Raw genomic sequence first — 18,610 nt, forward strand, 5'->3', positions numbered from 1 at the left:
TACTCATAAAATGTGATGTCATAATCATAATATAAAAAATATAAAGTAATGTTACCATAGTCATAGTTGTATTCTCGAGGAGCCTTATCTCAACCATTAAATGGTTCCTTATATCCAGGGAGTCCTAACGTTACCCAGTTTCATCCTGTTTATCTACTTATCGAATGTATAGAGCATGTATGGACATTTTAATGTATACAGAGACTCTCATCCGCATTTCATTGTTTTCTCGTTCATCAGCCTGAAATTGGACGTTATTAATAAATGCTTCAGGACTGCATCCGGCCCAGTGGCCATTTCGCTCCTCTCCCTAAGGGGACAGACATCGAGTGCGACTTTCATTAAGTAAGGGGGTTTGGTGTCCCAGTACAGAACCTGGTTCTGTGCCATCCTTAATTCCCTTCAGGAAGAGTCCCTTAGGTCCACAGGGCTCTCCTGCAGGGCTTACCACAGGATATGTTATATTACGTGTATTGTATAAATGCCATGTGTATTTATTATGTTCATTTAATGTGATTGTTCATTTGTATAAAATTGTACAAAGTGTATAGAGTGTTGGTCATGTGACCTGCAGTCACATGACATACTCAGAGTTCCAAGAGCACAAGTACCCCAGGCAACCAGCTACCAATTGGCTGTAGTCCAGCCCCCTAGTATATAAGGGGCTGAAGTCTGTATATTCTCTCTCTTATCTTCTGGATCTAAAGCAAGCACAAAGCCCTGTACTATCCAAATTCATCTCATCTAGACCAAAGCCTAAAGACCAGCAGCCGCTTCTAAACTGTAAGTCAAAACTACTTCTATAAATCAAGTGACTACTACCCAGCTAAAGTAATACTAGTAGCACAATGGCCTGCTGCATTATCACAATAACTACAAGTCCAAGCAAGCCGGAGAGGTTCCCTGTGTCCCGGTTACCTCTGTGGAAACTGCCTAATTGTAAAGACTGTTTCTTGCATATTTCAAGTAAAAGTTCCAGTTACTTCAAACCCTTGCTGTGGACATTCACTCATTGCATGCCGTTTTTGGGTTGGTTGTCAGCATTCCCTATACCGAAATAACCACATCCTGGCGTCATGAACACTAAGGGGTTAACAACATCTTGCCCCTGGGGTTAATTCCATCAGATCCCGCTACCTACACTGCAACACCCTATGGTCACCACATCTCCAAAAACGGTCAAATATACCTTCACACCATGACCACTCCCTTTACCTTTGACTGACTTATACTGCTATAAAGTTACTGAATAAAATCCACTATACAAAGAACAATGGGGGAGATTTATCAAAACCTGTGCAAAGGAAGAGTGGTGCAGTTGCCCATAGCAACCAATCAGATTGTTTCTTTCATTTTCCACAGGCCTCTTTAGAGGCCTGTGGAAAATGAAAGAAGCAATCTGATTGGTTGCTATGGGCAACTGCACCACTCTTCCTCTGCACAGGTTTTGATAAATCTCCCCCAATATCCCCAAATAGTGGTAGATACTAGCTGTGATGTCTTCTCTGAATTAAGTCATTTGCTTTTCCTTTTCTTATCTATCTGGCCCAGGTTATCGTTTATACTCCTCCTGGCCAAGACAGGTCTCCACAGAATCTGCTACATTTTAGGATTCTTGCTCTACACATTCTTCACATCTTCAAACTCCCCAGGTGCTTTTCTCCACACATTAATAGTGCTCACTTTGTGTCCCCATACAGTAGACGGCCCCCTCTTTGTACTCAGTTAGGCCTCCTCTGTGTCCCCATATAGAAGTTCGGTTTCCTCTGTGCCCCCATGTAGTATTAGGCCTTCTCTGTTCCCTCATATAGTAGTTAGGCATCATTTGTGCCTCCATATAGTAGTTACAACAAACTAAACCAAGTGGAGAAAATGACCCTATATTTATTTACCAACCACTGGTTTGCGGTATTCACCTAATATTAAAATTGTTATACAGTGATCCCTCAACATACGATGGTAATCCGTTCCAAATGAACCATCATTTGTTGAAACCATCGTATGTTGAGGGATCCGTGCAATGTTAAATAAAGGAAGGTATACTCACCTGTCCCCGCTGCTCCGGACCGTCACCACTGCCCTGGATGTCGCTGTCCATCGCTGTCGCCGCGTCCCCGTGGTGTCCCCGCCGCTCCAGACCGACTCCGCTGCCCGGGATCGTCGTTCTTTATCGCCGTCATCACGTCGCTACGCACGCCGCTCCTATTGGATGACGGGATGACGACAATGGAGAGCGACGACGATGCAGGGGATCCTGAAGAGGATGGTCCGGAGCGCCGAGGACATGTAAGTGACCATCACTGTACCACACGGGGCACTTTGAACGGCTGCCGGCGGCAGCTGAAGCAGTCTGTGCTGCCATATAGCCGTTTATGCGATGGCCCCGACATACAAGAGCATCGTATGTTGATGCTGTCTTCAACATTCGATTGCCACTGAGAGGCCATCGTCTGTTGAAATGATCGTATGTTGGGGCCATTGTAGGTTGGGGGGTTACTGTACTTTCTTAGGGAATAAATCCAAAGTGACACTTACAAAAATTGCAAAAAAGGCAAAAACCTATAACACATACATATAAAAACACAGTGTGCCAGTGCTCTCTGATTATTAAACTGATAGAATTGTTTCCAACCAACTGGTTGGTATATAATACGTCTGCGGCTATATAGTTTATGTATCACTTTGTAGCCTGCATTGTTAGAATTGGAGCACTGTGCAACTGCAGTTAAAACCACAAACACAGCCCCAGAGGCCACATACTGGCATGTGTCAAGGGCCCTGGAGGATAACGAAAGGGCCACATGGGATGGGCCCCCACTCCCCCCCCAGTTCAGGCCAGGCAGGGTTAGTAATCCTGTAATTAAGTTATTGGCACCTTGGGAGTTAACATTTACTTACTGTGGTGCTAATTTCTCTTGCAGGGCCGGCGGTTGCTGGGCAGACTGGGAGCTGGGATCTCCTCCTGATTGGTGACCTCTCCTACGGCGGGAATCCTGAGAGCGATATATACCCGGCCAGTTCGGGGGTGAGTTCAGTCTGCTGAAAGAAGAAGAAGAGGTACCAGCTCGTGTTCCTGGTGTGTTCCTGCGCGCTTAGAATTAAAGAAGATGCTCCAGCCAGCAGAAGAGTCCCCTGCCGACCCCAGCACCGCTGTAAAAGAGCTATACTTGCGGTTGCTGGAGAAGGCTTCGGGGTCGGGTGGCGAGGACTGGCTTCTCCGCTGCCTGAATGATCCTTTGGGGCCCGGATACGAAGAGGGCGAAGTTCCGGCATCCAGCCCCGCGATGTCCGGCCGGAAGTCTGCACGGAGACGCGGAGGAGGCCGGGCTTCAGCTGGAAGTCGCCCAGCTGATGACGTCGGAGGTAGTCGCCATCGGAAGACCATCGCCGGCAAGTACAGCACCGGAGCAGCTGCGCCTATCACTCAGGTGCGTGAGCAGAGGGAAGAGGAGGGCTTCGCCGCCGAGGACCGCCAGCATAAGCAGGACTCCAGCGAAGAGGACGCCCGCCCAGCCCGCCCGTCTCTCCAGGTCTGCTTCCCCCAGGAGGAAGGGTGAAGAAGTCGCCTCCACGTCGCAGAGGGCATCCGCCGGTGAGTACGATGCCGCTCACACACCGAACACACAGGGGTTAGCTGCCGGGGGGCATACTACTGCTACTGGGCATAGTGTTTTTGCGGGACTGGCGGCATTGTTTAATATGATAGCCGCCATGCCAGCAACCAACCAGAAGGCCCCTGGCCATGCTGCTTTGGCATGGCTCGGGGGTCAATCCTCGGTTCCACCTACTGAGAAAATTGTTAGTGTGGTTAGCTCAGAACAAAGGGCTATTACTGATAAAGTATGTATGCCAGCTGCTGCTGGTGGGTCCCCCTTGGGGACTGACAGTCAGGTTTTAGCTGAGCCGCCTGCTACTCTCCCCTCCAGTTCTATTTCTGTCCCTAGTATATGCATGAAAGAGGCATTAACTTGTGAATTGTCTCCGTTAGGCTTTCACCTCGCTGCTAATATTAAAGAAAATATCTGGAGGGGAGAGTTTGTAGACATATTCTCATTGTTGCCCTCTTTTAAAGACCATAAATCTTCTGAGAATAAGAAGGATGAGAAAGAGGAGGATAGACGTAGACAGCCGTTTGCCAAAACGTTTCATAATTGGTCCAGGCCTTTTGTATTCTAGCGGCGGTCATGGGTGAGAAAAAAACCCAGTTATGTTCTGGCTTGTTCCAACATTTGGATAATATCTTAGAAGCTTATAAAAATTTTGGTGGATCGGCCTGGATCACTTATGATGAGATGTTTAGGCAGAAACTTTCGGTACACCCGCATTTGAAATGGGGTCAGAAGGATGTGGGTTTGTGGTTGAACCTGATGTTGCCTCAGAGAAATCGCAGTTTCCCTGCCACCGGTCAAAATACTTTTCGCAAGGGAACATGTTTTGCCTTCAATGAAAGTCAATGTCGGTGGCAGGCAAACTGTAAATATAAGCATGAATGCTCGCACTGTGGTAACAACCACCCGGTTAGTAAGTGCTTTAGAAAGATTAACTCCACCCAGAACATGCCATCCAGTAGGGAGACATTATCAAAGAGCATTGACGCCAGTGAATCTCAAAAGCATGTTACCATTGCTAAACAAATTCGCTGACACACGGAAAGCTAATTTGCTAATAGAGGGCTTCTCTTTGGGATTTTTTGTTCCTGAATTCACTGGCTCTGGCTGTACTTGGGTGGAGAATGTGAAATCTGTGACACAACACAAAGAGGTGGTACGGGAAAAAATTTATAAAGAAATTTCGGAAGGGAGAGTGGAAGGTCCCTTTGATACACCTCCCTTTAGAAATTTTAGACTGTCCCCCCTGGGCATTGTTCCCAAAAAGGAACCTGGCACATTTAGGCTGATTCATCACCTTTCATTTCCTGAGAAGGCATCGCTTAATGATGAGGTTGACGCTAGCGAATTTGTCGTACAGTATTCTTCTTTTGACTCAGCCTTGGAGGAGCTCCGCAAGGTGGGTTCTGGTGCGTGGCTGGCTAAGGCTGACATCAAATCAGCGTTTAGACTTCTCCCGGTTAGGCAGTCAGGCTTTAATTCTCTAGGGTTTCAATTTGAGAATAAATATTATTTTGATAAATCTCTCCCAATGGGTTTCTCCTTATCTTGTTTTTACTTTGAGGCCTTTGCATCCTTTATAGAGTGGGCAGTGAGAAGTGTATGTCCAGTGGGGGGAATGGTGCATTATTTAGATGATTTTTTATTTTTGGGTGCCATGGGTAAGAGCGATATATATTTGTTATTTCACACTTTTACTAAGCTATGCTGTGAGTTTGGTGTTCCCCTGGCCGAGGAGAAAACTGTGTTACCTTGTAGAAATCTAACTTTTCTGGGTGTTCAGTTTGATTCCACCAGGATGATTTTTTCTTTACCTCGAGAAAAAATTGGAGACATGCTGCTCAACATTGAAAAATGTTTGGTTAGGAAGAAGGTCACTTTAAGGGAGCTTCAGAAACTGCTTGGTCTCTTAGTTTTTGCTTCTAAAGTCATACCAATGGGCAGAGTCTTTTCCAAGAGACTGTATCTAGCTACTAGAGGTATTAAATCCCCAAGCCATCATATTCGTTTAGACAGATCCCTTAAGGATGATCTTTCTTTATGGGCGGAGTTTCTAACCGACTTCAATGGTTCGTCGGTTTGGCAAGCGGATTTTGCTAGTTGGTCTGAATTGGGGGGTTTTACTGATGCAGCTGGGTCATTTGGTTTCGGGGTGTATTTTCACGGCCAGTGGTCTGCTGAAGCATGGCCAGAGTCATGGATAGATGCAGGTTTGACCACTAATATTGTTCTATTAGAGCTGTTTCCGGTGGTAGTAGCAATGGTGATTTGGGGTCAGTTATTCTGCAACAGACGCATAATCATACACACAGATAACAAGGGAGTAGCTTTTGCTATCAATTGTTTATCCTCTAAGTCCGACCCTGTTATAAAACTCTTGCGTCATTTAGTGTTACTATGTTTACAGTTGAATATTTGGCTCAAAGCAGTGTATGTCAAAGGCTCTACTAATTGTGTTGCTGATGCACTGGTCAGTTTTTCAGGTTTTACAAGATGTGTCCGGATGCACAGCAGGAAGGCCTTCCTTGTCCGCCTCACCTCTGGAACATAGTATGGGACTGATACAGCAATATGTTAGAGGTTCTGTCTCTGCAAAAACATATAAGGATTATTGTAAGTCATGGTCGAAATGGTGTTCGTTTTGTGTGTCCAATAATTTTTCCGTTCCCAGTTCTGAGGTTTCTAGCTCCCTGGTTTTTCTTGAGAGTTTATTGGTTAAGAAGCTTTCTCCCAGTTACATTTCTAACATTTTTGCAGGCATTTCGTTTTTTCAGAGATGGTTGGGGCTTCGCCCGATTAGCTCTCTGTATCAGATCAAGCAAGCTTTGAAAGGTTATCGTTTGTCTTCTGCAGTCAAGGACCAGAGGCGCCCCATTGACTTTAACTTGTTGGTGAAGCTGTTCTATGCTTGTCCCAAGGTGTGTACCAATGGGTTTGAGTCGTTGCTATTCCAGACGGCATTTGTGATATCATTTTTTTGTGCACTTAGGATCAGCGAGTTTACTGCAGCTAATAGGTCTTCTAGTTCTCCGCTTCGTAATGCGGCCTGTTACGCCTAGCGCTCCGGGTCCCCGCTCCTCCCCGGAGCGCTCACGGCGTCTTTCTCCCTGCAGCTCCCCGGTCAGTCCCGCTGACCGGGAGCGCTGCACTGTCATGGCCGTTGGGGATGCGATTCGCACAGCGGGACGCGCCCGCTCGCGAGTCGCATCCCAGGTCACTTACCCGTTCCCGTCCCCTGCTGTCATGTGCTGGCGCGCGCGGCTCCGCTCTCTAGGGCGCGCGCGCGCCAGCTCCCTGAGACTTAAAGGGCCAGTGCACCAATGATTGGTGCCTGGCCCAATTAGCTTAATTGGCTTCCACCTGGTCCCTGACTATATCTGACCTCCTCCCATGCACTCCCTTGCCGGATCTTGTTGCCCTTGTGCCTAGTGAAAGCGTTTTGTGTGTCTAAAGCCTGTGTACCAGAACTTCTGCTATCACCCTGACTACGAACCTTGCCGCCTGCCCCCGACCTTCTGCTACGTCCGACCTTGCTTCTGTCTACTCCCTTGTACCTCGCCTATCATCAGCAGTCAGAGAGGTGAGCCGTTGCTAGTGGATACGACCTGGTCACTACCGCCGCAGCAAGACCATCCCGCTTTGCGGCGGGCTCTGGTGAAAACCAGTAGTGACTTAGAACCGGTCCACTAGCGCGGTCCTCGCCAATCCCTCTCTGGCACAGAGGATCCACTACCTGCCAGCCGGCATCGTGACAGTAGATCCGGCCATGGATCCCGCTGACGTCCCTCTGCCTTATATCTCTGATATCACCACGGTGGTCGCCCAGCAATCCCGACAGATCGCCCATCTAACCCACCAGCTGTCGGAAGTATTCACCATTGTGCAGCAACTTCAGTCGCAACTTCAGCAGCAATCATCTCCTCCGCCAGCTCCTGCACCCCTTCCGCAGCGAGTGGCCACTCCTAGCCTCCGCCTGTCCTTGCCGGACAAATTTAATGGGGACTCTAAGTTTTGCCGTGGCTTTCTTTCGCAATGTTCCCTGCACATGGAGATGATGTCGGACCAGTTTCCTACTGAAAGGTCTAAGGTGGCTTTCGTAGTCAGCCTTCTGTCTGGAAAAGCTCTGTCATGGGCCACACCGCTCTGGGACCGCAATGACCCCGTCACTGCCTCTGTACACTCCTTCTTCTCGGAAATTCGAAGTGTCTTTGAGGAACCTGCCCGAGCCTCTTCTGCTGAGACTGCCCTGCTGAACCTGGTCCAGGGTAATTCTTCCGTTGGCGAGTACGCCATACAATTCCGTACCCTTGCTTCTGAACTATCCTGGAATAATGAGGCCCTCTGCGCGACCTTTAAAAAAGGCCTATCCAGCAACATTAAAGATGTTCTGGCCGCACGAGAAACTCCTGCTAACCTGCATGAACTCATTCATCTAGCCATTCGCATTGACATGCGTTTTTCTGAGAGACATCAAGAGCTCCGCCAGGAAAAAGACTTAGATCTCTGGACACCTCTCCCACAGTCTCCACTGCAATCTGCGCCTAGGCCTCCCGCCGAGGAAGCCATGCAAGTGGATCGGTCTCGTCTGACCCTGGAAGAGAGGAATCGCCGTAAGGAAGAGAATCTTTGTCTGTACTGTGCCAGTACCGAACATTTTTTGGTGGATTGCCCTATCCGTCCTCCCCGTCTGGGAAACGCACGCTCGCACCCAGCTCTCGTGGGTGTGGCGTCTCTTGATGCTAAGTCGGCTTCTCCACGTCTCACGGTGCCTGTACGGATTTCTACTTCAGCCAGCTCTTCCCTCTCAGCCGTGGCCTGCCTGGACTCTGGTGCCTCTGGGAATTTTATTCGGGAGTCCTTGGTGAATAAATTCCGCATTCCGGTGACCCGTCTTGTCAAGCCACTCCACATTTCCGCGGTCAACGGAGCCAGGTTGGATTGCACCGTGCGTTACCGCACGGAGCCCCTCCTAATGTGCATCGGACCTCATCACGAGAAAATTGAATTTTTGGTCCTTCCCAATTGCACTTCCGAGATTCTCCTTGGACTACCCTGGCTTCTACACCATTCCCCAACCCTGGACTGGTCCACGGGGGAGATCAAGAGTTGGGGTCCCTCTTGTTCCAAGGACTGCCTTAAACCGGTTCCCAGTACTCCCTGCCGTGACTCTGTGGTTCCACCTGTATCCGGTCCCCCTAAGGTCGTTAGGGACTCTGCCTGCCACAGAAAATGCCTCTCCCCCCCTCCCAGTCCACTCAGGCAAGCCTCGGTGCCTCCTCATGGCCCTCGTCCTGGTGTCACACTGCCCCGTGCCAGGCCTCGCCCTCTGCCCTCCCTCCCCATTCCCACTCCTGCTGTACTGCCTGCCATTGAGGAAACCATCCATTCCTTCCCGGTGTCCTCATCCCAGGGGAGGCAGTCACCGGACAAAAAAAAGGGGAGACCTAAGGGGGGGGGTACTGTTACGCCTAGCGCTCCGGGTCCCCGCTCCTCCCCGGAGCGCTCACGGCGTCTTTCTCCCTGCAGCTCCCCGGTCAGTCCCGCTGACCGGGAGCGCTGCACTGTCATGGCCGTTGGGGATGCGATTCGCACAGCGGGACGCGCCCGCTCGCGAGTCGCATCCCAGGTCACTTACCCGTTCCCGTCCCCTGCTGTCATGTGCTGGCGCGCGCGGCTCCGCTCTCTAGGGCGCGCGCGCGCCAGCTCCCTGAGACTTAAAGGGCCAGTGCACCAATGATTGGTGCCTGGCCCAATTAGCTTAATTGGCTTCCACCTGGTCCCTGACTATATCTGACCTCCTCCCATGCACTCCCTTGCCGGATCTTGTTGCCCTTGTGCCTAGTGAAAGCGTTTTGTGTGTCTAAAGCCTGTGTACCAGAACTTCTGCTATCACCCTGACTACGAACCTTGCCGCCTGCCCCCGACCTTCTGCTACGTCCGACCTTGCTTCTGTCTACTCCCTTGTACCTCGCCTATCATCAGCAGTCAGAGAGGTGAGCCGTTGCTAGTGGATACGACCTGGTCACTACCGCCGCAGCAAGACCATCCCGCTTTGCGGCGGGCTCTGGTGAAAACCAGTAGTGAATTAGAACCGGTCCACTAGCGCGGTCCTCGCCAATCCCTCTCTGGCACAGAGGATCCACTACCTGCCAGCCGGCATCGTGACACGGCCGTTTCTGTGGGTAGTTCATTTGTCAATTTATTCATAAGAAAGTCAAAAAATGATCTTATGGGTCATGGTAAGTCTTTACAGATTTTTGAATTACCAGGTAATGAGTTATGTCCAGTGGGTTTAGTCAGGAGATTCATGTCGGTTGGTGGTTCTTATGTGTTGGGTTCTGCCCCTTTTTTCGCTCACTCTGATGGTTCCCCTTTAACATCATTTCAATTTAAATATGTGCTTAAGAAATGCTGTAATGAGTTAGGTGTTGGTACCCTTAGGATCAGCCCCCATTCATTTAGGATTGGGGCTGCGACTGAGGCGGCCTTGGCTGGTTTTTCTGATGACCAAATTATGAATATCGGTAGATGGAAATCCAATAGATATAAAATATACATTCGCCCAGAACTGCTGATTAACTAGTACTCTCTCTTTCAGATGAGCCTATCAGAATTGTCTGGGTGATTGGACATTCATTCGTCCATTGGGCAAAGAAGCGGGCTGCAATTAGACCTGGCGGTTTAAACTTAAATATGCCAAACAATAAGGTCTGTGTTTTCTGGGGAGGTAAAAGGGGTTTGAAATGGGTAGAGCTGTTTGATACATGTATAACCAAAGCTGCCTTTTGGCCTACTCCTGATATACTTATAGTGCATGATGGTGGCAACGATGTTGGCAAGTTTAACACCTCTTTTCTTTTTCAATCATTCAAGCAAACAATGTTTGCTTTACATGAATGTTTTCCTTCCACTGTTCTTGTTTTTTCTGAAATTATACCGAGGCTGACATGGTCAGCTAGAAATGTTAGATTTCTGGAAAAAATCCGAAGACGTCTGAACAGAGGTATGGAGAATTTCATGAAAAATATGAGTGGTTTTTCTTATAGGCATACTGACTTGGAGGGTTTTGTGCCTGGGCTGTATTGGGAGGATGGGGTTCACTTGTCGCAGATTGGCTCGGATATTTTTAATTTAGGTCTGCAGAGTATGGTTGAAAGGCCACGGTTTTGGGGTAAGCATGCTGTTGGCATGCTTTTGTGGGGGTGTCACCCAGATTCCTCTGGGTGGACAGCTGATGTTTATGGTGTTTATAATTCGGGTTATAAAAGTCATTTCTTGATGGTAGTTATTAAATTATTTATTTATTTATTAAAGGTTTATTAAATTATTTATTTATTATTTTAATTAACCTCAATAAACGGCCGTGGCCTTTTTTCCAAAAGTCTGTTTGTCTTATATATATAATACTAGTAAATGGTTCTTTGTGGGGGATATGGGGGTCCCTATCCCATGACTGGTAATAAATGCAAATAGAATCTAGTGTTGAGCGGCATAGGCCATATTCGAAATCGCGAATATTCGCGAATATATGGACGAATATTCGGTATATATTCGCGAATATTCGCATATTCGTTATATTCTCATTTTTTTTCGCATATGCGAACATTCGTGTATGCGAAAATTAACATATGGGAATATTAGCATATACAAAATTAGCATACGCGAAAATTTGCATATGCGAAAATTACCATATGCTAATGTTCACATATGCGAATTTTCGCACGCCAGTCTCACACAGTAGTATTACAGCCTTCTTTACACCACACAAGCTGGAAGCAGAGAGGGATGATCACTGTGATGTGTACTGTGAAAAAAAAAACCAAACAAAAAAAACGAATATTCGTAATTACGAATATATAGCGCTATATTCGCAAAATTCGCGAATTCGCGAATATGCGATATTCGCGAATAATATTCGAATTGCGAATATTCGTGAGCAACACTAATAGAATCACGTGAAGATCAAGTAAAGGACATTTCCAATACTATAATAACACCTGCATTATCCTATTTTGACGTCACTTTTGCATTATTTCTATATTGTATTGATATTTTGTGTGTGTATATATATATATATATATGTAGATAGATAGATAGATAGATAATGTATATTATCCCTGCACTTTTGTGTTGGCCACATATATAATGAGCATTATTCTGCAAGCTAGCTATAGTAATAATACTTTAAAGGGGTACTCCGCTGAACAGTTTGTCCCAAATGCTGGAGCCGGAGTCAGAAGCTTGTGACATCATAGCCCCGCCCCATCATGATGTCACACCCAGCCCCCTCAATGCAAGTCTATGGGAGGGGGCTTGGCAGCTGTCACGCCCCTCCCATAGACTTGCATTGAGGGGGCGGGGTATGACATAATGAGGGGGCGGGGCCATGACATCACAAGCTCCCGCTGCCGGCTCCAGCGTTTGGAAGAATTTGTTTCAAACACTGAGCAGCGGAGTACCCCTTTAACTGTTATGTCAAGTGACAGGGTGGTGTACAAACCCATTGTTCCCCTGTGAACCCCACTAATCCTTTTGTCAAATTAGTTGTTCCTTTAATGCATAGTGCAGAAATGAGACCTCTGGATACAAGGATTCCATGAAACAACTTGAAGATGCAAATGTAGACAGAATACAGACGTTCAACAGTCCAATTTCTGTGTTCTCTTCTGATGAGAATCTACATAGGTTGGCTTACTGTGATGCAATACTTGTCCTTTTACTTACAAACTCTGGTTTGGGACATGAGACCGGGAGGGACACAGAAAAACTTTCAATAAAGTATCAGTCAGTAAGCACTAACTCTGACCATACGTTACTGAAGAGATAAGTGTATTGCAGAGGGACCCTTGTTCAGCCTTGTTTTTCTCCTCTGACTAAAATAAAAATAAAAATTCTAGAGCTGAATACTTGAAGTACTTTATCCTCACAGAATGGATCGGAACAGGACAGTAACTTGCATGTCGAACAGGTTTTCACCTTGAGTTAACACTTTGGCCAATATGTAGGTATGCCTAGCAGGAGCAAAGCTAGGGGATGTTGTTCTGGCAAAAGACAGGCCTAGACTGACAAGCAGGTTTTGGATTCACACCTTCTAGGAGACAAGGCTGAAGTAGGGACTTCTCTCACACCCATCATCTTGATCCAGGATCATGTGACCAAAGCAGTATTCATGTGATACGATCATTAGGCAGGCTTTAACACTTAACCCCTTAACGACGAAGGACGTAAATGTATGTCCTGGTGATGCGGTACTTAATTCATCAGGACGTACATTTACGTCCTAAGCATAACCGCGGGCATCAGAGCGATGCCCGGATCATGCGTGGCAGGTCCCGGCTGTTGATCGCAGCCAGGGACCCACCGGTAATGGCGGACACCCGCAATCCCGCGGATGTCTGCCATTAACCCCTCAAATGCTGTGATCAATACAGATCACGGCATCTGCAGCATCACGGTCACTTAATTGGATGATCGGATCGCCCGCAGCCCTGCCGCGGCGATCCAATCCTCCAGCACGGTAGCCGGAGGTCCCCTCACCTGCATCCGCTGTCTTCCGGGAGTCTTCTGCTCTGATCTGCCTTCCCGCAGACCAGAGCAGAAGATGACCGATAACCCTGATCAGTGCTGTGGCCTATACATAGCACTGAACAGGATTAGCAATCGAATGATTGCTTTAAATAGTCCCCTATGGGGACTATTAAAGTGTAGAAATAAAAGTAAAAAAAATAAAGTAAAACAAATGTGAAAAACCCCCTCCCCCAATAAAAACGTAAATTGCCCCATTTTTCCTATTTCACCCCAAAAAAGTGTTAAAAAAATATTTTATATACATATTTGGTATCGCCGCGTGTGTAAATATCTGAACTATTAAAATAAAATGTTAATGATACCGTATGGTGAATGGCGTGAACGTAAAAAAAACAAAAGTCCAAAATAGCTGCTTTTTTATAACATTTTATTCCCAAAAATTTTTATAAAAAATGTATTAAAAGTTTTATATAAGTAAATATGGTATCAATAAAAAGTATAGATCATGGCGCAAAAACAAAGCCCTCATACCACCGCTTATACGGAAAAATGAAAAAGTTATAGGTCTTCAAAATAGGGGGATCTTAAACATACTAATTTGGTTAAAAAGTTTGTGATTTTTTTAAGCGCAGCAGTAATAGAAAAGTATGTTATCTTGGGTATCATTTTAATCGTATTGACCCAAAGAATAAAGAACACATCACTTTTACCATAAATTGTACGGCGTGAAAACGAAACCTTCCAAAATTAGCAAAATTGCGGTTTTCTTTTTAATTTCCCCACACAAATAGTATTTTTTTGATTGCGCCATACATTTTATGGTAAAGTGAGTGATGGCATTACAACGGACAACTGGTCATGCAAAAAACAAGCCCTCATACTACTCTGTGGATGAAAATATAAAAGAGTTATGACTTTTTGAAGGTGAGGAGGAAAAAATGAAAACGTAAAAATAAAATTTTCTGCGTCCTTAAGGCCAAAATGGGCTGCGTCCTTAAGGGATTAAAGGGGTATTCCAGGAAAAAAACTATATATTTTTTTTTTATATCAACTGGCTCCAGAAAGTTAAACAGATTTGTAAAGTACTTCTATTAAAAAACTTAATCCTTTCAATAATTATCAGCTGCTGAAGTTGAGTTGTTGTTGTTTTCTGTCTGGCAACAGTGCTCTCTGCTGACATCTCTGCTTTTCTCGGGAACTGCACAGAGTAGAAGAGGTTTGCTATGGGGATTTGCTTCTAAACTGGGCGGTTCCCGAGACACGTGTCATCAGAGAGCACTTAGACAGAAAAGAGCAACTCAACTTCAGCACCTCATAAGTACTGAAAGGATTAAGATTTTTTAATAGAAGTAATTTACAAATCTGTTTAACTTTCTGGAGCCAGTTGATATATACATATATATATATATATATATATATATATATATATATATAAAAAGTTTTTTCCTGAATAACCCCTTTAAAGTTTTGGAATACCTCAATATAAGCTATTAATGTTTTGCAAATAAACTTACAGTACCCTACACCCTTCTATGTAGTATGCAGAGAGCTTTTCTCTTCACCACATGACATCTTCTTTAGGATCGTGGCTGAAACACTGGCACTGGGGGAAGTTCTGTCCAGGTTCACACGACACATGGGTAACAGAAATTGGATCAACCTGATCTAAGGTCACCAAAACATCTACAGTGGCCATTGTATTTTACATTTTAAATATAATATTGGATGTGTGGGGGTCTGAATCCTCCTGGCAACACCACAGAACTTAGCAGAAAGGAGCCCAAGAGAATGACACTGAGCTACAATACCAGGCATAGCCACTATATAATGTGTGGTGCTGTGCCTGAGAAACAATGTACAGTGGTCCCTCAAGTTACAATATTAATCGGTTCCAGGACGACCATTGTATGTTGAAACTATTGTATGTTGAGACCAGAACTCTATGGAAACCTGGTAATTGATTCTGAAACTACCAAAATGTCATCAAAAATAGGAAAAGGTGAGGATTTAAGAAAAATAAGTAGATAACTAATAGAAATAAAGCAAATCCTTACATATAAAAGTAAGAAAGATCTGCTGGGAGCTGTAAATCACTGTCTATGTCTGTGTTTCCCAACCAGGGTGCCTCCAGCTGTTGCAAAACTACAACTCCCAGCATGCCCGGACAGCCAACAGCTGTCCGGGCATGCTGGGAGTTGTAGCTTTGCAACAGCTGGAGGCATCCGGGTTGGGAACAATGGATTATGTAGAGGACAGGAGCTTCTTCAGGGTCCTATACAGTACACGCAGTGTCCCAAATGGAGCCGCCCTTACTTGGTGTCCAAAGGAGCAGCTAACCCTGGCACAGGTAAGGAGTAGTACAGAACTTGTAGTTCCTCCCTGTACTGTAGGGGGCGCTACCAGAAAGCCAGTCAGTGCATACACTTCAGTAATAGAGGTGATTTACCAGTAAAATGCCCATTCTGATTGGTCAGTTCCTCCAGTTGTGACACGTCTCACAGATCTGGACTGTCTGTACATTGTATGTTGAGTCTGGTTTCAAGTTACAATGGTCCAGAAAAAAAACATTGTATGTTGAAACTATTGTATGTTGAGGCCATTGTAAGTTGAGGGATCACTGTACAGTAATTGTATATTTGCTGCCAGATACTTTTAAGGAGGTATTGGAATTATTAAACATGAAACCAGCCTGCAGGAAACAGACTATAATTCATAGTATCTGCACCGACATGAGTCACTGGGAGGATTATATAATACTTACTAGCTGGTACTGGTGCTGAACTGCAGACAAATAAATCATACTGTAGTTCTGTGGGTGGCTACGAAAAGCTGAAAAACCTGTCTCTACTATTCCAGTAATATTATTATGACCCGCCTGGCAGCACCAAGCCTGGTGGTGAGGAGTTATTATTTTTAGTATGGAATAAAGCCAAATAAACCGTATAATTATTGACACAAGGAAACTGCCGGCCACTACTATACACAGTGCAATGGAAACACAGAAACGGGTTTGCTGTTTTCCATTTCTACCTATATTCTGAAAAAAGAATTGCCTTACTCCCAGTATCATAAACAGGCACACTGGCAAGGGCCACAATCAAACATTCCAGGGTATTCCTATACTAGTCATTTACTCACCGTATATACTCGAGTATAAGCCGAGTTTTTCAGCACGATTCTTCGTGCTGAAAATGCCCCCCTCGGCTTATACTCGAGTGAACTCTCCGCCTGTCAATCCCTTCTAAGTGGTCTCCAACCTGTGGACCTCCAGATATTGCAAAACTACAACTCCCAGCATGCCCGGACAGCCATCGGCTGTCCGGGCATGCTGGGAGTTGTAGTTTTGAAACCTCTGGAGGTCCGCAGGTTGAAGACTACTGCGGCCTTCGTCATCATTCAGACCCCCCCCCCCCCCTTTAGTTTTCTACTCACCTCCCCTCGATGGGAAGGAAGGGTGACGTTGCCTTGACGACGACGCACAGGGATGTTCATTCGCAGCCTGCGCATGAACGTCCCTGTGCGTCGTTGTTAAGGCTACGTCACTAGTCCGGGGGAGGCGCGGAGAAGAGGGGCCCCCCAGTGAAAATGGACAGCCCGGAACGACTAACCCTCCCCACCGGACGGTCCCTGCAACATAGATGGCCCGGACCAGCTCACCCTTCCTTCCCACTGAGGGGAGGTGAGTAGAAAACTAAAGGGGAGGGGGGGTCTGGATGATTACGAAGGCAGCAGTGGTCTTCAACCTGCGGGCCTCCAGAGGTTTCAAAACTACAACTCCCAGCATGCCGGGACAGCCGATGGCTGTCCGGGCATGCTGGGAGTTGTAGTTTTGCAACATCTGGAGGTCCGCAGGTTGAAGACTACTGATGAAGGGATTGACAGGCGGTGATGATGAAGGGGGGGATGATAACGGGGTCTAGATGATGACAGGGTGGGATGATGTATTTCCCACCCTAGGCTTATAGTCGAGTCAACAACTTTTCTTGTTTTTTTGGGGTGAAATTAGGCGCATTATACTCGAGTATATACGGTATTTCTTCAGGGCATGCCATACAAATTTGATAGTTGGGGGTTCCTAAGGCGCCCTGTGATAGACCATGGAACCCATGTGATGATGGTTTGAGTGGTGTAACCCAAAGTCCCTCAGCAGACCCCATAATGTCCCTTTCAAAGAAAGCGCTTCTCCTTACAGGAAAAATACTTTTGTAGTTAGGGTTTCGCGGTAATAACTGTAAATGGTATTCAACTCCTGAGGAAGATCAATACAATGCAAACATTTTAGAATGTTACTTGAATTTTGGAAAAGTTTTTTGTAATACAACTTCAGTCTCAGAAGAAGCAGTATTTGGATTCTGGTCAGTATCTCTTTAAGAATGTGCATGAATTATATATAGGGCAAAAGATATATACATATATTTACTTTAATTTACATCTTCATTGTCTTTCAAGGATCCCTTAGATTAGGGTCAGATGAGCGCACACAAGGAGTTATGCTGTCCTCTGTAACATTCTCTGTACCAGAGACCTCCGACCCAAAAATGCACTCACTGAGCAGGTTGTGGTCCTGTGTGCCCAGACCCATGTCCGGCTCTGTGACTTTGCTAAATTTGATGGACCCCCAACTCCCAAGCCAAACAAATGTAACCAAAGAGCACAAAATACAGACAAGATGCATTATAATCAGGTGTCAAATAGTCACAATTTTATTTAAAATCACATGACACCTAAAATGGCAAACCCCCGACTCACAAAGAGTCACTCTCCAGCATTCAGGTGAGGAAAAAACCCCTGTGGGGGAAACCTCAAGGAAGCCATGTCCCTTCCTTGGGCTTAGAGGGTAATGACAAAATTTAACAGCATAGTTTAAGAAACATGATTTACTGGTAACAACATAATAACCATAATAAACGGGTACTCCAGTGGAAAACACATTCTTTTCTAGTCAACTGGTACCAGAAAGTTAAACAGATTTGAAAATTACTTCTATTTAAAAATATGAATCCTTCCAGTACTTATCTGGATTCTTGCCTCTCTCGGACACAGAGCAGGGTGGGGACCTCTTCATGGGGTTAATTGCAGTGTCTCAAGTAACATTAGTGAGCCTGGACTGGGACACTGACGGATTCACACTGATCATGAAATAAAGGGCTGCTGGAACAACGGTTGGTGCCGGTTGATCCGGCCTCACCTCCTTGGTAGGAGTAGGCCGCGGCACGTCTGTCTGTGCCTGGTGGTCAGGCCAAACCTCCGGGCATGGAGTAGGCCTAGGCACTTGTGAGGTTGGTGCCTGCTGGTCAGGCCAAACCTCCTCAGGGGGAGTAGGCCTGGGCACATTTTCAGACGTGGAGACGTCATGGTGGGACCTTGGCTGATGCTGATGATCCATGTCGTGGGAGCTGAATCTTTTCTTTTCTCCACAGACAGTTGTGGGAGGCCTTGTCGGCCTGAGTCCGAACGGATCCGCCTCCCAGTCA

General features: G+C 46.2%; 1 protein-coding gene across 1 annotated transcript in view; it reads left to right on the forward strand.

Moving 5' to 3' along the window:
• Positions 1–664: 664 nt before the first annotated feature.
• Positions 665–18,610, forward strand: part of DHRS9 (dehydrogenase/reductase 9) — a 55,654-nt gene continuing 37,708 nt past the window's right edge. The window contains exons 1-2 of the mRNA XM_056533860.1: positions 665–783; positions 2,922–3,592. The gene's annotated coding sequence lies outside the window, so the exon portion shown is untranslated. The remainder of the gene's footprint in view (positions 784–2,921; positions 3,593–18,610) is intronic.

The sequence above is a fragment of the Hyla sarda genome, chromosome 8 (genome assembly GCF_029499605.1).
Source record: "Hyla sarda isolate aHylSar1 chromosome 8, aHylSar1.hap1, whole genome shotgun sequence".
Lineage (NCBI taxonomy): Eukaryota > Metazoa > Chordata > Amphibia > Anura > Hylidae > Hyla > Hyla sarda.